Source organism: Apus apus, chromosome 24 (assembly GCF_020740795.1).
Source record: "Apus apus isolate bApuApu2 chromosome 24, bApuApu2.pri.cur, whole genome shotgun sequence".
Lineage (NCBI taxonomy): Eukaryota > Metazoa > Chordata > Aves > Apodiformes > Apodidae > Apus > Apus apus.
Window position 1 is genome coordinate 3,756,898 of NC_067305.1, and position 20,194 is coordinate 3,777,091.

The window sequence follows — 20,194 nt, forward strand, 5'->3', positions numbered from 1 at the left end:
CAGCATCTTTCACAGGACTAAATCTCAAACTCGGCCTGCGTTTTGCATTTGGTTTTGAAATCAGGAATCACTCTGGAAAAAGCAGCACCAGCAAGAAAAAAAACCCAACTTGCTGAAGTGTTCCCCAGCAGCATACCCACATAGCTTAATATAAAAAAGCTGCTGCTAATTTAAAAAACAAATGTTTAAGCAATCAAACATGTTTATTTAATTTGTCCTTGCTGTACCAGAGAAGGCCAGAGCCACTCGCAGTGGCTGCCACACGGTGTCATCCAGTGTGTTCATGTGGGGTGAGAGCAGCTTGGAACGAGATGATCTTTAAGGTCTCCTCCCAACCCAAACCATTCTGTTCCTATGGAGCCCCAACCCACCCACTCACCCTTTGGAGGGGAGATTGGCCCCTTCTGGCCCCCTTAGGATAGTTCAGGTTCAGACCAACCACTCTGAGAGAAAAACTGACACCCAGAGCCTCAGGACAGGACTTAGGATTCAACCCAGTGCTTGTACCCAGCACGAGCAAGATCATCTCTGAAATTGTAGCTAATTTGCCATCACTGCAGACTGATGTTTTTTCACCAGACAAAGCATTGCTCTGCTTGCAGAGAAGGTGCAGGATGCACAGAGACAGGTCCAGGGGAACCCAAACCAAAGCCAGCTAGGAAGGGGCAGCTGCTGCCAAGCCACGGTGAGATGCTGCTGACCACGGGTCCTTCCCATCCCTGGGTTCCCAGGAGCTCAACTCCAGCAGCTTAAAAACAGAACTGGCATTCAACTTAATTTAAGTGCCCTGAACACAGATCAGCTCTTGGTTTAAATATTCATTGGTGCCACAACAGGACCCACAAGCCATCCAGCAAGTGGGTTGGGAGCTTCATCAACCACCATGGAGCACATCTCCAGCTCAGGGGCCACTTTGTACCTCCTCATGGCCACATTCCCCAATTACCAACAGCCAGAGAGCCTGCATCTCTTATGGCAACAGTCAACTCCAAAGGGACTTTCCCCCTTTTCCCAAAGCCTTACCAGCAGTGAGCTAAATCCAGATCTGCTCCTCACAACCCACCCACAAGCAGGGGCAACCACCAAAGGTTCATTAGCAGGAGGAGCTGCATTCCTCTTGCTTTGAACATGAAAGCAGCCCGAAGGGGGGTGTTTTGTGGGGGAGGAGAATATTCCCCACAAAAAAAAAAACCAAAACATGGAGTGGCAAACAGGAGAGGCCTCCAAGAGAGGCCTTCAGCCTCCCTGATGCCAAAAGGGCTCCTGTGGACAGGATGAGGCAGTACCTCAATAAGGGGGAAAAAGGTTTTTCTTCTCAAGTCACCTCTTCAAGAGTCCTCCATCCACTTGAGCTGTGGGATATGAGTGTTCACCTGCTCAGCTTTCCCTCCAGCCTCCACACCAGTGTATTTGGGATGAGCTCTTTCACTCCCAGCCATTTAACCTGCTGTTTACATAGCTAATATTCCACCAAGGCAAGGTGAGACACACACACATGGTGCTAAACCAGTGTATCAACAGCCCCAGTTCCTGGCTGGACAAAACCAAAGGTGAGACCCTGCACCATCATTACCTCTGGCATGAAATATTCCTGAAATAAACTGGCCAAGAGGAAAGTTCTGTGAGATCCAAGAGCAGCAGCTGGATGAGCTGCATGAGGTCCCTGCTGCAAAGCTGCAGGAGGAGCATTTTAGATGCCACCAAACACAGGGCTGGGGAGGGGAGATATGACACCAGGTGCCCACAGGGGTTTGCTCTGCAGCAACAAGACCTGGAGGTGAGGATGCTCCTTCAGCTTTCCTACACCATTAACTCTGCAATCAGGAGATGCTGGATGCTCCCCTGAGGAGAAATTCAGGAATGAACTGAAAAAGAAGATGTTTTCTTGGACCCTAGCAAAGTAGAGAATGAAACCTGCTCCAAACCATCCTTCCCCCCACAGCCACCACCACATGCATCAGTCTTCATCAGGCACATGCTGGGTGCAGCTTCTGCAAAGCCCTGAAAAGCCTCCAAAGGCCAAAACTCTCAAAAAAAGGAGCAATAAGCACAGGGCAGCAACTCCACAGATAATCCAGATTTCTCAAGGATCCCAAAACACCTAAAAGGACCCAACTCTCGGCATCCAAGCAAAGGTGCAGAGAGGTTGAGGACCCCAATATCACTCTTCCCAACACTGGAAAAAGCTCAGACCCAGATCACAGATCAGCAGATCTCTTTCCTCACGATGGCACTGACGGGAACGATGATCCCTTGGAGAGGGAGCAGGAGCACAGGAGTGTTCCCATCACAAGCAGGAACTACATTTTGCCCATCATTATTGTTGGCTTTAACAAATAGCTTCTGGGGATGGCAGGTACTTTATTAATTTTTCCCCTGTGCTGCATGCACAGGAAGATTGAAGAAATCACTGGCCTGTTGATTTGTTTGCCTCCCTGGCCCAAAATAACTAGCTATTTATTTTTAAACAGCAGGATGCATCAAATCCTTAAATGGAGGCAATGGAGCTGGGAAGATGTGCCACAGGAATCCATGACACCAGTGTCTGGGCAAGAGATTTCAGCCCCTTTCTCTGCATTGGGGAAAAAAACAGGTCAGAGTCTCCCACTCAGACTTCAGACACAGGAAAGCTGAACAAAGGGATTTTCCACCCCATCGGGTTTCTTCTGGCAGACACTTTCTTGGTGGCCCCACTGGACTTGCTGCTCACCATGCCCAAGCTTTGGTCTGCTTGAAGTTCAGGGAAGGTTTAGGCAACTCAACCTCAAATACAACCCCTGGCCTTGGGCTTTGCTACAAGTCTCTGATGCTTGGGGTGGTGGGGAGCTTCTGGGTGGAGTTTAGACAGAAAAAACTGCAACATGCACATCAGGAACCAAAACATCTTGGCATTTTTCTAAGAGTTCTCTTGCAAAAACACAGCCACAGGAGATACCAGACACAGGCTCATGGCACTGCAGCACCTTGCTGAGTCCTCCAACACCCTTCCAAGACCTAAGCAAGATGCCATGTCCCCAGGCCCTCCTGGAGCCCTCTGAGGTCATCAGCAAGCTGAGGCCAGCTCATCCCCATTGGAGCTGAAGCTCCTCTCCTGTCCCAGTGTCCATGCTTGCTCACACAGGAGGGTTCAGATTCCCACTTCTCCTTCCTGTGGGATTCCTCTGGGAGTGCAGGAAATGCCCAAAGCAGCAGCTGATGCACAAAGACTTGTGCAACAAAAAAACAGGGTTAATCAGCTGAGGAAACCCCCTTGGGGCTGTCAGTGGGTGCTCTGGGGTGATCTTCTGGCAGGAGGGAACATCCAGCCCAATGGCATCCACAGGACATGATGTCTCCTGCACAGCTCTGCTTCATGAAGACATCCCTGGGGTTCAGCGGAAGGAGCTTCTCAAGTCACACAACCCCAGCAGAAATTACACCAGGCAGCTTCAATGTTCCCATCGTGTAGGCCCCTTCAGATGACCTTTTTCTGTGCTTTTTATAAGCACCATCTCCATTCTTTGTGGTTACTGAGAGTGTTTTCCATATGAGCAGCACTGGAGAGTCTTCCAGAGCCTGCAGCCATCCCACACTGGAGCCTGCTGAGCAGCCAGGCCAGACCTGCAAAACCCCCACCAAGGTCTCAAGCTGCCACCAGGAGCACCTGGGCAGAAATGGACCCACTGAGGACTTGGGACAAGACCAGTGCTGGGGAGAGGCAAGGCTGGAACACAGCCTGGATGGAGGGGGCTGCAGCAGCAACGTGCCATGGCCGAGGGGACACAGGGACAGAGCAGCCAGCTCCAGCACTGCCAGCATCACCAGGCTGGTGCAGGGTCCCCAGAGTGCCAGGGCAGTGGCAGCAGGGAGCTGGTCCTCCACACACACACTCACCCACCCACCTCACTGAGAGCCTTGTCTGTTTTCTTTCCTTTTTTCTTAATCTAGAAAAGGGAATGGCTTTAAACTGGGAGAGGGGGGATTTAGGTGAGACATGAGGAGGAAATTCTGGAGTGTGAGGGTGGTGAGAGCCTGGCCCAGGTTGCCCAGGGAAGCTGTGGCTGCCCCATCCCTGGCAGTGTTGAAGGGCAGGTTGGATGGGGCTTGGAGCAGCCTGGGCTGGTGGGAGGTGTCCCTGCTCATGCAGGGGGTGGGACTGAATGATCTTTAAGGTCCCTTCACACTCAAACCAACCTATGATTCTATGCTCTCCTAGCAGCTGTACCCACACCCCATCAATAACGTGCTACCCAGACTGTTATTTAAGGCAGGTCCTGCATGTCTGGTCAGGTCAGTTCCTGCCTCCTCCTGGTGCAGGAGGCCTGAGCTCTGCCCAGGACACCCCAGGCCCCACAGGGGCAAGGCTGCCCCATCCACACACACCCAGCCTGGGCTGCATTTGTGCCCCAGAGCCCTTGGCATCGATCCTGCTTTGCCTCTGGAGCAGGTTGGGGTCCAGCTGCATCAGCCCAACGATGGAGGCAGGTAAAGACTCTGCTCTCCTGCCTCAGGAGAGAGAAACAGCAACTGCCACCCCAACTGCTGCAGCACCAGCAGCTCAGCTGTCCCACACCGGATGCAGAGACCCATCCTTCCCAAAAAGACCTCCAGAAATGCTGAAAACACAGCAAATATTACACATTACTACATAATACAGCTCCCTCCTCTTCCCATCCTGTCCCATCAGCCATCACCACAGAGGGGTCCCAGCAGCTGACAGATGAAGCTTCAGGTTAACAAATCTTATTTGTTGGACACAAAAAGCCAAAGAGTTTCATTTCCACTGCCTTTTTCCTTATGAAATTGCTCAGACATTCAAGACGTGAAATGTCACCATGTCACTTGGTGGCAGCTGAGGGCACAGAGCTGGAAAGGTCAGGAGAAGCTCTCCAAGAGCTGCCCCTGTTCAGCTTGAAGGGAAGGGGACAGGGCAGACAGGGCCTCTGTCACTGCTGGGGACAAGGAGGCCATCAGCCCACGCCTGCCCCAGCTGCAAGCCCAGTGCTCCCAGTTCTGAGAGGTCCTAGCAGGGCAGGGATGTTAACTACCAGCACCAGAGCATGAGCACCCACTTGTGATTGCAAACAAGCCCCTTATGCTCCCCTCAGCTCCCAAAGCTCCCTCCCACCACACTGCCCCTGACTCAGGGCCCAGCTGGGAACTGTTGCATGGCCCTGACCTTCCCCATCTCTCTCTGACCACCGCGGGGATCAGAGGGTTGTTCTGCTCCTGTTCTCCCCCAGGGCAAAAAACCCACAGCCACGATGCTCAGCCAAGCCCTGGGACCCAACAAGAATAACTGATCCACCTGCACGATGGCAGATCTGCCCCAAGAGCCACGAAAGAGCCGTGTGATCTGCTGCCCCACAACAGGGCAGCAAATCTGCTGCAAAACCCTCCCTAGAGAAGGGCAGGAGTTGGCACCCTATGGAGTTTAGCTGTGGGACACTCGCCCAGAGCCTGCCAGCAATGGCCCAAGCAGCCCCTCAGCCTGGTGGGGACAGGCAAGTTCTAGGCTGCCCCCAGCCCCTGGGACGCTGCTCCCTTTTACTGCAAACACTAAAAGCAGCAATGAACACAGCCAGAGGGTTTTTCCTAGAGCCACTCAGGGCATCTACCACTTGGGTAGGACACAGCAGCAGTGCTGGAGTCCACCCATACCACTCCAGGAGCAGGGAAAGCTCTGGCACATGCTGGTGGACCACGCAACAGTGTTTGCCATGACCCCTGCCTCCCCCGAGCTGGGTCCTGGAGCAGGGATGTCTGGAAGGGTTCCTGCTGTGTTATCCCACCAGCAGCACTCGGGGCACCCTGCTCCAAAGCAGAGGGGCCCAAAAGCTGCGTCAGCACGGCCAGAGCTGGTCACAGAGGCCACAGGCAGACAGGGCTGAGTTCCCCGCCAGGTCACGGCACAGGGCAGGGAGCAAACACAGCAGGTCCTGGGCACCTCTCCAGCCAGGGGGGAACCTGAGACCTCCCATCACGGGTGAATTCACTGCTGGGAACATAGAGTTACAGACCGGCCGCTGCCGGAGACGAGGCAGAACAGGACACCCCGCGGCACGAGGCCCAGCTATGCGAGTTATGAAAGCGCCTGGAAACGAAAAAGGTTCTTGTTGGTCCATCTCCAGGGCCAGAAACATGGAGCCCACCACTGGCAGCTTTGGTCCAGGCACTGCTCCAGCTGCAGAAAGCAGGGGAGCAGAGGAGCTGCTCCAGGTTTCTGGAGGAGAGGGAGACATGTCTTTGCTCAACCTTGGCTCAGCAGCGGCTGCCTGCCCCCAGGTGCTGCAGCACCCTGGGACACACACCATGCGCATCTGCAGGGGTGAGATGGAGTCTGGACTCTCCTTCAGCAGCGGGGAGCTCCCACTCCCATGGCTCTGGGATCCACCAAGGCTTCAACACATCCTCCTGGGAGGGGGCAGCCATGGCACAGAGCCCTGCCGGGAAGAGCGGCACAGCCGGCGAGGGGGCAGCTGGCACTGGGCTGAGCAGAGGGCTGGGCACCCCCTGCACCCCCAGCCACACGGGATGTCCCTGCACCCCCTCCACCCCCAAGCCACACGGGATGTTCCTGCACCCTCTCTGCCCCCAAACCTCACGGGATGTTCCCACAGCCGGTGTCCCTTCCTCCGCCTCCTTCCCAGCGCCATCCCCCGCGTGCCCATCTGCTGCCTCCCACTCTGTCCTCACCGAGCACTCCCAGCTCATCCCATCCCACCTGTCCCAGAGCTTTTGCAAGAGCCCCAAAACCTTCCCCGGAGTGGTGCTGCTTGGCAGAACGTGGGTTTTCCTGGCTCTTGTGCAAAGTTGCCAAAGCACGCTTTGAGGGACTCGACGGCGCACGCTCGTGGCATCAGCCAACTGCAAGCACAAGTGTGCTGAAGTGTGCCCCTCCTGTGCTCTCCTGCTCCCATTATCCACATCCAGCTGCAACAGGCACCAAGAGTTCCACGTACAGACAGCAAGGGACAAAGAGACAGGACTCCATTTGACGCCATCACCTTCAGTGCTGCCTTGATGGAGGGCACTGAGAAAGCAGCACAACCATTTCACAACTTACAAAGGCCCAAGCCTGGCAATTATTTAAATAGGCAAGATTTCAGGATATGGGGTTTTTTCCCCTCCTAAAGGACTAATCAAAAAAAAGGAAGTGGTTTTAAAATAAAGTGACTTCCAAAGAAAAATCCAAGTTGAAAATCTTGCTTCAATTTTACTCTGAAGATTAAAGGATGCTGCAGAGCATCCTGGGGGCCTCAGAGTCCAGCATCACAAACTCCTTTGATACTTCCTAGAGGAACTGCAACCCAGTCACCTGCAAAGGCTGCTCACGAGAAGGTTTGGAGGGCTCAGAGGGACACAAGGCTCCCCAGGGCAAACGCCAGGTGAGATGCTGCAGGGCAGCCCCTGCCTCAAGAATATCTGTCCTGCAGGAGTAAGGTCAGAGGATGAAACACTGAGGCATGGAGAAGAGATCCAACTCATCAAAAGACACTGGAAAAAGTCAAGGGTAAGCCAAGAACAAAGCATTGGGCTGGGAGATCCAGTTACCAGATAACACAGCCCCATTACAGCCTGGCTCTGGGTGGTTTTTAAAAGCGAAATACAAGCCGTGCTCCTTGGGCAGAACCTGCCAGGCCAGCGCTGGGGACAGCAGCTCCCGGGCACAGACCCCTCCCGGGACAGCCCTCTGCCCTGCTGCATTTTGCAGAAATGCTCCTGGGCAAGAGCTGAACCACTTCTCCTCCAGCTTGCCACCCCACCAACGTATGCTCAGCAGGGGCTACTCTGACAGCACGAAGTGCTCAAGCACGCAGCAAGCTCAGCCCTTCAAGAAGGCACCCCAAGACAGAGCAGATGTGACTTGTCTGCACCTTGGCTTCACTAGTCCTATCCCCCAGCTCCTCTAGACACAGAACAGAGACCCAAACCATGTCACTCATCCTCCATATGGTGGGGACAGCCCAGTAACTACAGCACATGATGAGGTAGGACATTGCAAATGATATCCCAGATGGGTCCTCACCCACAGCTCTGTGTGCACACCTCAGCCAGGAAACCCCTGCCAGCTGCAAATGCACATCCAGGCACGAAAATCACATCTCCTCTCCTCATCTCCTCTTCACTACTCCTCCCCCAGCCCAAAATCCAGCTCCTCACCAGGCTGAGTGCACACTAGAGGCGCCTGGCACCCATCTGAGCCCCCACAACCCTCGCAGCACACTCTCCAAGGCAGCCACGATGGGAAACCTCAGCTGCAAGTGCCAGCAAGTGTTTTATTCACCTCTCTTACTTCTAAGAAACACTTTAGTTTCTCCACACCTCCCTACTTTTCCCCTCTTCAAAGCAGCCTTCCACCTATTTTCAGGCCAGCACATCTTGGAGCCACTGGATGGGTGCTGTGCCCCATGCCACTTCCAACAGGAGGAGAAGCAAAGGGACACTCGTGTCCTCAGCCCAGGATTTCCAAGCTGCTTTGCAGAGGGATGAATGGATAAAGCATCAAAGCTGTCATCCTGCTGCCTGCAGCTCAGGAGATGCCAAGGCGCCTGTGGAAGCTCTCAAAACCCAAATGGGTTTCACTGGGATCTCCTTACAGGGACCAGCAGTGAAGCCTTCAGGGCACGGAGGCCATGAGCAGCCCTGGAGGCCAGCAACGCCGCCGGTGCTCCCACCCCACAGCACCAGACAGGTCTCCACAGGTCAGACTGCTAAAAATGAGGCACTGAAAGATGATAGGGGCTGCTGGAGCTTCCTCATCCCTCCCCTGGCAAGCAGGATAGCACTGGACAGACACGCAGCAACGGTGGCTTGTCCTCAGACCTCACCACCGGGTCCCACCCTGCGTCCAGCTCTGCTCGGAGCACGACGGCAGGTTCATCCTCAGCCTCAGCCTCTGAGGGGGCCAAGTTGTGCTTTGGGCTCCTGGAAAAAATAAATCATCTTATCAGCATGGTGCAGAAAGTCCTTCCAGGAAGGAGTTAGCAAGGAACTTGCTCAGCTGCTCTCCTCAGGGCTCTGAGAGGGTCTTGAAGCAGGACCAGGGCTTGCATGGCAGAGCAACAGTCATGGACCGGCAAAGTCCAGCGACTCCAGATGTGGGGGGACTTTCCTCATCTGACAAGTTTTGCAACAGGACAGAAACAGGCTGTGAGTCTCAGGGCCTGGACGCCAGAGAAGAAGAGAGGTATCAGGAAATCCCAAACCAGAGGAAAATTCAGCTTGTTCTGGGTCATATGTGGAGGAGGAAGTGGAGGCACAAGCGGCGGCAGAGCGAGAGGAAAGCCCTTTCCAGAGGATCGGCCCACGAGGACAAGTGTGTACAAGGCTTCTGGGGACTCACAACACTTTGATTCAGATGCTGAAAGTCAAAACCCCAGAAATTATCAGGAGATGGCTCCCCAAAACCTCCAGGGTCCTTCCCAGAAGGGGCTCAGAGGATGATCAGCCAACAACTCTCCCCAGTAAAGCAAGGCAGTCCCCATGGCATGCAGACCAGCAGCCACCATCTCCCACAGATGAAAAAAATCCATCCTAGGCACAGCAGATGTCACCTTCACTTTGGAGCCTGAGGCCAGCAGACAAGCCAGGGCACACGGATCCACACGGCTGAGCCAGATGAGAAGAGTAGATGCTGAGTGTCCATGGTCAGAGCGTGAAACAGCCCTTCCTCAGCAGTAAAACCACCTGGGAGAGGAACAAGATGAGCAGGACCTTGTTGGATGCTCCCAGCTGCTGACAGTTCGGGGACAGAGAGGCCACCAAGGCAGGAAGGGAGCTGGGGCCACCATGGCTGTGCCATGTGCCCTGGATCAGCTGGTCCTTCCCGGGAGCCTGCCAAGCCTTGGGCTGCTCCAGGACTTGTGCTGGTGTTGTCCTGCACGATCCTGTACTTGCTCTGGGCACGCAGGGAGAAGGGTAAAATGTCTGAACCATCCGTGGCACGTTCCCTGCCACTCACAGGGTCAGCACCCAGGATTGCTGGTGTGCAGCTGCAGCCCTTCCTGTCGGATTCCATCCGGGACAGCAGCAGGGATTTACCCCTCAAAGGGTGGAAGAGGCAGCCCAGCTGCCCAGCCCCTGGGGGTTCAGCCACTTTGGGGTGCTGCCCTGAACCCCCACGGGCAGGCAGGGAGCAGGCAGGACAGGGGCTGCGTCCAAGGGTCCCTCCAGAAATCCCTGTAGTAAGAGGGACACCAGGCTCATCCAAACCGCCACCATTTTAGAGCCCTGAACAGAAACAGCCACATACAAATACCATCAATACACCTGGGGAAAAACTCATTGGCTTCTTGCCTTATTTATCAGCCAGGCAAGTGATTCTCTGCACACAGACAGGTGGGAGAGCAGGAACACATCCCCAGGACACCCCCTCCCTGCTCCAAAAATGTATCCATTATCCCCAGGCAGCTTCTGGCAGGGCAGGGAGATCCCTCTCCGATTAGAGATGTTTATCAGTAAGCTATAATAAAGGTGGGACACTGACACTGTGATGAATATTATATTTCAGGGAAATGTAAATGAAATGATCCATCATGGCCAGCAGAAGATCAGCAACAGCTTCTGCCAAGCACCCACACCAAGCAGAGCAGCTCCTCAGCCGAGGTTCTGCTTTGGAGACCTGCAATCACCTTGCCTGGCAGCTCCAGAGGAAAACCAGTGGCAGAAGATAAAGAAAAGCACTTTGTATTTTCAAGGGCACAGAAAGAGAAGCAGCAACACCAACAGGTTTGCTTGCAGAAGAGCCACAGCCTTCCCCAGCACAGCAGGGAGAAAACCCCTCGCCCAGGCTGCCCTGAGCACCAGGACAACCCACGTCTCAGTCATTATTTTCACCAGAAAGGGCAGTGATAGGACAAGGGGTGATAGTTTTAAACTGAAAGAGGGGAGACTTAAGCTAGATATTAGGAAGAAATTCTTCACCATGAGGGCAGCAAGGCACTGGAACAGGTTGCCCAAAGAGGCTGGGGAAGCTCCATCCTTGGAGGTGTTCAAGGCGAGGTTTGATGGGGCTTGTGCAGCCTGGTCTGGTTGGAACCTGATGATCCTTAAGGTCCCTTCCAACCTTCACCATTCTATGATTCTACAATTCATTCACTCCAGCCAGTGCAGGTCCTGGTGCTCAGCACACACAGAGCACCCTGGGAAACAGGACATCATTCCTGCAGGATGAGGAGGGGAAGGGTCACGGAGCGGCTTTTCCCTGAAGTGAAATACTGCCACCAGCTCAATGGAAGCAGGAGGTTCATCCCTCCTGGGAGGAAGCTATCAGAAACCACTCTCTCTCCAAGCACAGCCAGCCCACATTTTGCTACCTGTTGCTTTCTGCAATCAGGCAAAGCACTGGAAGAGCAGAAGAAAACACGGAAAGGCGAGAGTGGGTGCAGGGACGCCAGAAATGCTACAAGCTGCTGCAATCCAGACACGAAGGCATCACACATTCATCTGAATTTTAAATACAGAGCATTATGACTGGCATCCTCACAACTGCCACGGCAGCCTCAGCACTACAGCTTTTATGGTAATTCACAGGGAGTTACCCACAAGGCACTGCAGAGATTTTCTTGGCAGCCATCCTGAACTCATTTGTAGAGGTTAGCCAACGGTGCTACAGAAACTTCTAAGAGAAATAAAATGGCGACAGGGAGGGAAGGAACTGACCAGGAGGTTTCTGCACCCTCCACCTGTGGTGTGGAACAGTCCAGTGTAAAACACACCAGGCTGAGGTCTGTGGCCACCACCTGTCACTCCATGCTGGGGACCAAGGGACAGGAACACCAGTTGGTTCATGAACTGGTTTGCACTGGTCCAACTCCATGCACAGCCCACCCCAGTCCTCTGGTATCACTCCTGCCTGGGTGCTGCTGGGTTCTCAGAGCATCCCCCTGCTCTTTGCAAGGTGTTCAGCTCAACCAGGTCACACCTGGCCAGGAGATGGCCCTGCCACCAGCCTGTCTGCTCCTGGGTGGCCAGCAGGCACCTGCCTGCAGGTGTGGGTGCTGGGCTGGGGTGCTCAGCCCCCATCTGCCCCTTCCCCCAGGGTGCCCAGGGGGGTTGTGTACACCAGCCAGCTGCCTGGAGGGGACAGCAGCAAGCCCAGGGGACAACAATTTGTCAGGTGGAAACCACAACATCCTGAGAACTGCATTCCATGTGCTTTGACACCAAACTCTCCCCGTCACCATCCCTGCCCACCCAGGGCCACTCCTCTGCCCCAGACATGTCCCCTCCTGTGAGCAGGAACAGCCAGTTTGGTCCCCACCTGCCTTATCCATGTTGGAGCTGCCAGCAGGACACGGTTCTGCCCATCACCTTTGCTTCCCACACATCCTGAGCCACAGGGGTCGGGGATGACACAAGAGCTTCATGTGGCCACTGCAAACTGCTGCTCAGCTTCCGGCCCTTCGCCGACAGCGCTGGCAGCGAGTGACAGCAACACAGGGAACAAAGGGAAGCAGCAGCCAGGGGGAAATCTTGATCAGTGCAAGCCAGAGGCAGCACCCTTCTGCATTTCACAGGCACCAGTGCCAACACCTGATGATACCAGAGCTGAAGACGAGTTTAAAAAAATATAATCCCCAATTCCTGCCGATGTTGCGTGCGCACACACGTGCGTTTGCTGCCCGGCAAGCAGGTCATCTGTCCATCTCTGCTGTCTTCACAAAAGCAAAATGGAGGGAAGCATGATCAAGACTTCTAAGGAAAGAACCTTTCAGGTTTAAATAATCTCTGGAATTACTAGCAATGCTGATTGGGATACAGGGACACCGAGAAGAAGACGAAAACAATTGACTAACAGCTCAGAGGAGGGATGGTGAGAGATGACTCAAGCAACACAGAGAACATGCTGAATTTCAGACAAGGCTGCTATTTTCCTGAGATGGAATTATTGCATTCTGAGAAACCACATAGATAGCAGCACTCCATGCCCTTCCTCTCCTTCCCACTAGTTGCAATCCCAGCTTGGTGGTTGCAAGCAGGAGAAATAAGAGCACTTTGCCCCCAGCCTTGTGCCTTCTGCGCCCAGAGCACAAGGTTCCCCGTGTAACTCTACATCACAGGCTCACTCCCCACAAACATAAGTGGAAGTGTGAAAAAAAATCCCCGAAAGCAGCATTCTGCAAAGTTGGGATGTTTCTGGAGTTAGGATCTGGTGTATCTTGACTCTTCCCTCCATCAGGCAGGTACCTCCACGACCTCCCAGAACACAGCAGGAAGTGCCGAAGGGAGCGAACCTGGCTGAGCAGCCCAGCTTACCTGTTGTGCTCTTCCACTGGCTAACTGGGGGAAACCCAGCGCTCAAAGGCAGGACACCAGCTGCAATCCCACACCCAAGCCCCTGTGGACCACATCTGAGACGCCCTGGGACCAACACCGAGATGGCAGTGGGAGAGGCAGGACCCCCCAGATGGACTCACATGCAAATGCTTCGCAACTCAAAGCCCAACGGGCTGAAAAAAAAAACCCCAGAGAGAGAGACCCTCCTTGCAAACCACCTGCAGGACCCACCACGTGTTGCAAATCGTGGCTGCAACCAAACCAGCCGTGATCCAAACCTCCCACCTGCAGCCACACTGCCATCCACCCTCCCACCTCCCGAATTGCACCGTTAAAAGCCACTTGACCTCCAGGTTTCCTCCTCCATGAGGACATCCCCATGAAGGTGGGGACATCCTGGTTGTTTGCGAGCTCACAACCTCTGGTCTGATGCAAACCAGCACCGTTCAGAGCAGTCAGTTACCAAATGAGGTTGTACACAAGTGGTTCAGCTGCTGCTTTGCAAAACTAGCCCTGACACCTCAGCAGGAGCAGAGACCTCCAGGAGCCGGGCAGAAAGAGCCACAGGCTTCCTACCCTGAACCATCCCACAGCCCCCATTTAATCCGATTTATGCAAATATTAAACCAATTTAGGTGTGCACATTATATGAGTTGCCTGGCCCAGTTTAATTTGATAGCTTTCTAAACCTGTTTAGACAAACTAAGATCTGCTTTCTAATCTAGAGCAGCTCTTAATTGTGCAAATGTTGCCAGGGAACTCGAGCATGGATGTTATTACAGCTCCTGTTTGTGTGACAACCCTCACACTGAACTGGCCTGAGCTGCACTAACACGTGGAAGAGAGCAATGCTGAAAGGCTCATCCCTCTCTGGGCTGACCACGTCCATGCAGAAGGGCTCTGAACACCACTGTGCTGTGCCTGGAGCTGTGCAAAGGCCATCTCCAGACCTTTCCAAACCCAAGATGCACAAGCCCAGGTGAGCCCCAAGCAGCCCAGCACAGCAGGCTGGCTGGGTCCGGATACAGCAAAGCCTGGCTTTTCTGGAGCAGGGGAGAGAAGTGCCTGATGGCACCAGCAAGCTCCAGAGGTTGGGAGAAATCCCAGCTTTGTTCCTGCTGTGTCCCCCATTCCCACAAGCTGGGCACATCACCCTTTTCATCACCTCTGTTACAAGAGACAGAGCAGACCACCCCTAAGCATCTTTCAGGAGCCACGTCTCCTTTCATGCACCTTTCAGGCTCTGTCCTTTCCACTCTCAGCTCTGTGTGCAGCCCACGCTGCTCTCCTCACACCCACATCCTTCCTCACACTTGGACATCCCCATGGGACACCTGCACCCATCCCCCTGGGGCCTGGGAGCCCCACACCAGCCCTGCCTGCCCACGGGAGCCAAGAGCTTCACAGATTAAAAAAAAAAACCCCACACAATAAATAAAGTCTGAAGAACATCACACCTCCCAACCAGCTCCGTATCAAGTGATGTCAAGAGGGCAACGTGGATTGAAAATGACTTTTTTAGATGATGCTGGGGCTGCACTGGGCCGTGGCCACTTGCAAAGGGCTCAGTGTGCAGGGGACACTGCTCTGCAAGGGCTTGTTCAGACGAGCAGCAAATAACCTGACTGCGCAGGCAGCTATTGCAGTGGGAACACCAAGCTTGATAAATGACTGAGCCAAGACAATGATGCCCCAGCTAGGGGAGAAAAACCAAAAATCCAAGAAAATTATGTTGGATCAGATCCAGAAATCTAGAGGATTTATGGGTTGAAGGACAGGGAGAAAAAAAAAAAAAAAGGAATTTCCAGTTTGCTAGGCTGATGTCAAAGAAAAAAATAAAATCAGTCAAGTTATAAAGCAAATCATCAGAAAGGGAGGACAAGAACAACAACAACAAAAAGAGTCTAACAAATAGAGCCCTTGGCTTGTTCCAGCTTATTGTGCAATAAACTTTGCAGAAAGGAAGCTGGCCTGAGCTTTACACTCTGGGGCTCAGGAGTTTAAATCCACAACAGGTTTTACAGAGTCACAGCGTGATGGCCAGAAGCTGCGCAGCCCGGCCTGGCTGCAGCCTTCCCCTTCCAAATACATATAAAAAAATAAATTCTGAGGATCACTCCTGGAGCCAGGAGCAAAGCCTGACCCTGCTCCCACTGACCCCTGTGCTGGCAGCAGGAAACAAAGAGCTTCAGGATGGAGGGAGCTGGGCCAAGGCAGGGCATTATCGGAAGTATAAAGTTAGCCGCATTTTTCAAGCAACGATATTTAACTAAAGCCATTTGCAGGTCTTTTTTTTCTTGAGGAGAGGCTTAGGAATAATATGCATGTTCTTATCAACTCATATAAGAAGAATTTAAAGCTCCAAGTTCAGTAACTGCGGATTAAACTACTTAGCAGCACCTTCTTAATGCAAGGGAAACACCTCTCTCCTTACCATACGCTCGCACTGCCCACACTGACTCGGGTTAGATCTGCCTTGGCGTTAGCTGGGGATCCTAGACTGGCAATTTTGTTATCTCTGCAATGCAAAAGAAAAACCATTTCAGTCGGGAACAGAGAAGGTGCAGTTAAAACCCATCTGTGGTGGCAGGCCACCAGCAACACCTCGCATCCATCCCAGCAACCCGCCACCCACACCACCTCACACGCCGCGTGAAGTGAATTAATAGTTCAACGTGCGGCTTCTACCCGAGTTATCCTGGATCCAGGTGAACAGCTGGATGGGACCTTCACCCCACTCCATGCTGGGCTCAAGGCCATTGAACCACAGGGAGGAACACAGAGGACATCTGTCCCACCTGCTGCCAGCCCAGCCGACCCAGCACCCAACTCTATTTAGGGACCTCAAAGCAGCATCAGGTGGGACAGATTCCCACCTTGAAAACAGCTCTGAGGTATCTAAATGTGGCCCAAGCCCTGCAGGCAAGCATGGCAGGGATGTTCCTGTGAAGAACCTTATGAAGAACCACAAACACCATCTCCCCCTGCCTCAGTTTCCAACGAGTGTGGCCACATCATCTCAGACATCCCACCTGGCTGGACCTCGGGTGTTCCTTCACCCTCATTCCCACCTTCCTCCCCCAAAGGAGCAGAATTACGGGTCTAACAAGAACCGACCCTGCTGGAGAAAGGGCAAGGTCACATCTTTCCTCTTCTCCTCAGATAACACACCACACCAGTTACTCCTCAGCACCCCAACAAGAGGCAGAGCAAACCCGCTCCCCGTGGGGTGACACAGAACAGACACCCCAGGATGATGGTGCCTTCAGCAACCTCAGGTTCATAAATCCCAGTGCCCAGGGGGACAGAAACTGAGGGGACACGATGGACCTGAGCCCAACCCGATGCCAGGAGGACCAAAGAACCTCCTGCCCCCCGTCACCTCCACCACCCGAGGGGACGAGCAGCTCCACTGCAGGGGTCTCCCCATGGTGGCACAGCTTCAGCTGGAAGCTCCTCTCCCATTACTCAAAGTATTTATGACTTCTTTCCTTTTTCTTTTTTTTTTTTCCCCCCCATTTGAAATATGTGCCCTCACCACGCACAGGAGGGAGGAGGAGAGTGCCAGCAAACTCGTTAATTTAGAAGTCAATCTGGCAGGGAACAATTAACAGCTTTCCCACCATCGGGCTGGCAGGAGGAGGGGGACTGTCCCCCCAGGGAGGACAGGAGGGTCCCCACACCAGCACATGCCCTGTCCTGCTGAACCCAACCAGCTTTGTGCCCAGCATCCAGGTGTGACTTGATTTTTTTTTTTCTCCCCTCCATCAGGAAATGAGGGGATGGGGACAAGGCTGCTTGTCCCCTGCAGAGGAACCCCCCTCAGGTCCCACCACCGGCTCCCCCAGCCGGGTGCAGCTACACAACCCCCAAAACACAGGAGAAAGAAAAAAATATATAGGAATCCATAACATTTTGGTGCTGAGGACACAGGTCCCTGCCCGAGCAGCGCTGCCAGCCCCGGGGCTGCGGGCAGCAGCACAAGCACCGGTGTCCCTGGGGAACAAGTTTAGGAGGGGTTTGTGAGGGGAAAGAACACCAGGTGCACACCCCCTCGCCCCCGCGGGGCCTCCCAGCTCGGAGGAAGGGCTGGATAAACCCCCCAACCAAAACTGCTTTTTCCTCCTAATCCCAACGGGCGGTTTTGCAAAAGCTGAAGGGTCCGGGACTCAGAGAAGGTGGCAGGAGTGGGGCCGTCCCCTGCCCCGGGGGGTGCAGCACCCACCGAGGGGGCACCCCTGTCCCCGCATGCCTGGAACCCCTCCCACGGGTGTCACCTCTTCACCAACATTTTGTTTTTCTCCCCTCTCCTTATCCCACCCACACCATTTTGCTTCCCCGGGAGGGACCGGAGCGGGGAGGGACCGGAGCGGGATCCACCTGCAGGAACAGCAACCAACACCATCCCTCGCTACTCTTTTTTTTTTTTTTTTTGGGGGGGGGGAGGTTTCCAGCCTCCAAGTGACAAGTTTTGCTCGGGAACACCCAGGGTGGATCTCACCCACCACGGGATGCGCCCAGAGCTCGGGATTTCAGCCGAAATCCCCGAGGACCAACGGAAAACATCACCCGCTGCCAATCCCAGGGGTGTCCCTTGGCTCCCAGGGCTGAAGAAGAAGGTTTGATGCCACCCCCGAAGCACAGGGACGTGGACCCCGCCCTCCAACCCGGGGCTTGGGGAGTTCTGGGGTGACCCAGGTCCTTTCCTTGCCGCTGTCACTGTCGCCAGGCAGCCAGGAGAAGCGGAGTGAAACCCGCTTCGCGAGGAGCTCTGGAGCCGGTGGGGAGGAGAAGGCACCCGCGGGGCCAGCGGTGAACGGGGTGGGGCGAGGGGAGCCCCCCGGGGGGACACAGCCGTGTCCCCAGGCTGCGACATCGCCCTGGCAGCGCCGCGGGGAACGCTCCTCCAGCCCCGGATCCCGGGAGCGGCAGCGGCTCGGCCGGCGGAGCAGCCCCAGCGCACCCGGCACCGGCAAGTGGGAAAGGCACCGAGAGGGGACACGAGCCACCGAGAGGGGGGACACGAGCCACCGGCCACCCCCCGCCGCAGCGGGGGTCGCACAGCGCTGCTCCGTGGGATCAGGGGGGTGACACCAGCACCCCCCAAACCCCCCCCCCCCCCCCCCCGGGTCAGCGCCCGGATCCAGGCAGCCGCCGCCCGCGGGAAGCGGGGAATGCGGGGGTGACCCCGAGCGGGGCTCCCCCGGGAGCGGCAGCGGGGGGACGGGAGCCCCACCGCGGCTCCAGCGGCTCCCGGTGCCTCCCGCTCCGCAGGTGCCGGGGGTCCAGCGCGCCCCCTCCCTGCACCCCCCGCTATAGCGCGGCCCCTTCACCCCAGCGCAGCCCCCCCCCCCCAACCAGCACCCCTCCCATATGTTCTCCCCCCCCCCATAACACGCCCCCGGCTCTTCGGTGCCACCCCCCGCACTCCCCCGCTACAACGCGACCCCCCCCCCCCCCCCCAGCGGCAGCCGGCAGCACCCCCCGCACAGAGACCTCGGCCCACGCCCCTCCCAAGCACACCCCCCCCCCCCCCCCCCATGATATCGCCACCCTCGACCCCCCACGCGAGCCCCGCGCACCCCCTCACGCCCAGCGCCGCGACACCGAGACACCCCCCTGCTGCACCGGCGCACCCCGCTGTAACGCCCCCCCCTCCTCCCCAGCTGAGCCCACCCACCCTGTCCCCGCCGCGACCCACCGGCGCGCCCCTCCCCACCCACCCACCCCCCCACCCTCGCTACACCGCGGCCCCTCAGCGAGACCCACCCGCCGCTCCACACCCCGCGGAGCCCCGTCCCCGCCACCCACCGGCGCCCCCCCCCCCCCCGCCACAGCGCGCGCCCAGCGCACCCCACCTGCCCCCGGCGAACACGGCCCCGCCGCGGCGCGACCCCCTGACACAACCCCCCCCACCACCCCCCGGCACAGCGCGCCCCCCGCCGTACCTGGCCGCGCGGCCGCCCGCTCCCATGCCGGCCGGAGGGCGCGGAAGGGCCCCTCGCCCCTCGCCCCCCCCTCACGCCGCCTCCTCCTCCGCCCGGCTGCGCTGGGGCCGCGGCGCGCGGACACTGCGGCGCGAGCTCCCGCCCGCCGGCCACTCGCACAGGTGATGTCATTCCCGGCCGCGCCGCCTGACGTCACCGGGGGCGGGCTCCCCTTCCTCCCCCCCCCCAACCCCCCTCCTCCTCCTCCTCCTCCTCCTCCTCCTCCTCGGGGGGCGCGGGGGGCGGTGACGTCACCGCGGAGGCGAGGGGCGGGGCCGCCCCTTAAAGGCCCCGCGCGCACGTGGGCGGGGAGGCGCGACGGCGGCGGGAATGGGGGGGAGGGGGGATCCCCGTCCTGCCCCGTCCTGCCCCGTCCCGCCCCAGCCCCACCGCGGCGGTGCCAACAACTTCCCCCGTTCGGGACATTCCATGTTTTGGGGCGTATTTGCCGTGCCCGGCGGGTTTGCTCGTGTTCATAGAATCATGGAATGGTTTGGGTGGGAAGGGACCTTCAAGATCATCCACTTTCAGCCCCCCTGCACGGGCAGGGACACCTCCCACCAGCCCAGGTTGCTCCAAGCCCCATCCAACCTGCCCTTCAACACTGCCAGGGATGGGGCAGCCACAGCTTCCCTGGGCAACCTGGGCCAGGCTCTCACCACCCTCACACTCCAGAATTCCCTCCTCATGTCTCACCTCCATCTCCCCTCTGCCAGTTTTCATCCATCCCCCCTTGTCCTCTCCCTCCCTGCCCTTGTCCCAAGCCCCTCCCCAGCTTTCCTGGAGCCCCTTCAGGCACTGGAAGGTGCTCTAAGGTCTCCCTGGAGCCTTCTCTTCTCCAGGCTGAACACCCCAACTCTCCCAGCCTGTCCCCAGAGCAGAGCTGCTCCAGCCCTCCCATCAAGGTTGCTCATATCCAATGTATTTCCCTTAAGATATCATTGATA

The 20,194-nt window shown here is 56.2% G+C and overlaps 1 protein-coding gene across 12 annotated transcripts in view; it reads right to left on the reverse strand.

Annotated features, from left to right (window-relative positions):
* PTPRS (protein tyrosine phosphatase receptor type S) overlaps positions 1 to 19,265 on the reverse strand; it is a 162,365-nt gene extending 143,100 nt beyond the window's left edge. For 3 of the 12 annotated variants that reach the window (XM_051639355.1, XM_051639358.1, XM_051639357.1), the window contains exons 1-2: positions 19,209 to 19,224; positions 15,695 to 15,778 (exon numbers count right to left, since the gene is read on the reverse strand). The gene's annotated coding sequence lies outside the window, so the exon portion shown is untranslated. Of the gene's footprint in view, positions 1 to 15,694; positions 15,779 to 19,208 lie in introns of those variants that run through there. The other 9 variants (XM_051639364.1, XM_051639365.1, XM_051639363.1 and 6 more) reach the window with 4 other exon arrangements.
* Positions 19,266 to 20,194: the final 929 nt, after the last annotated feature.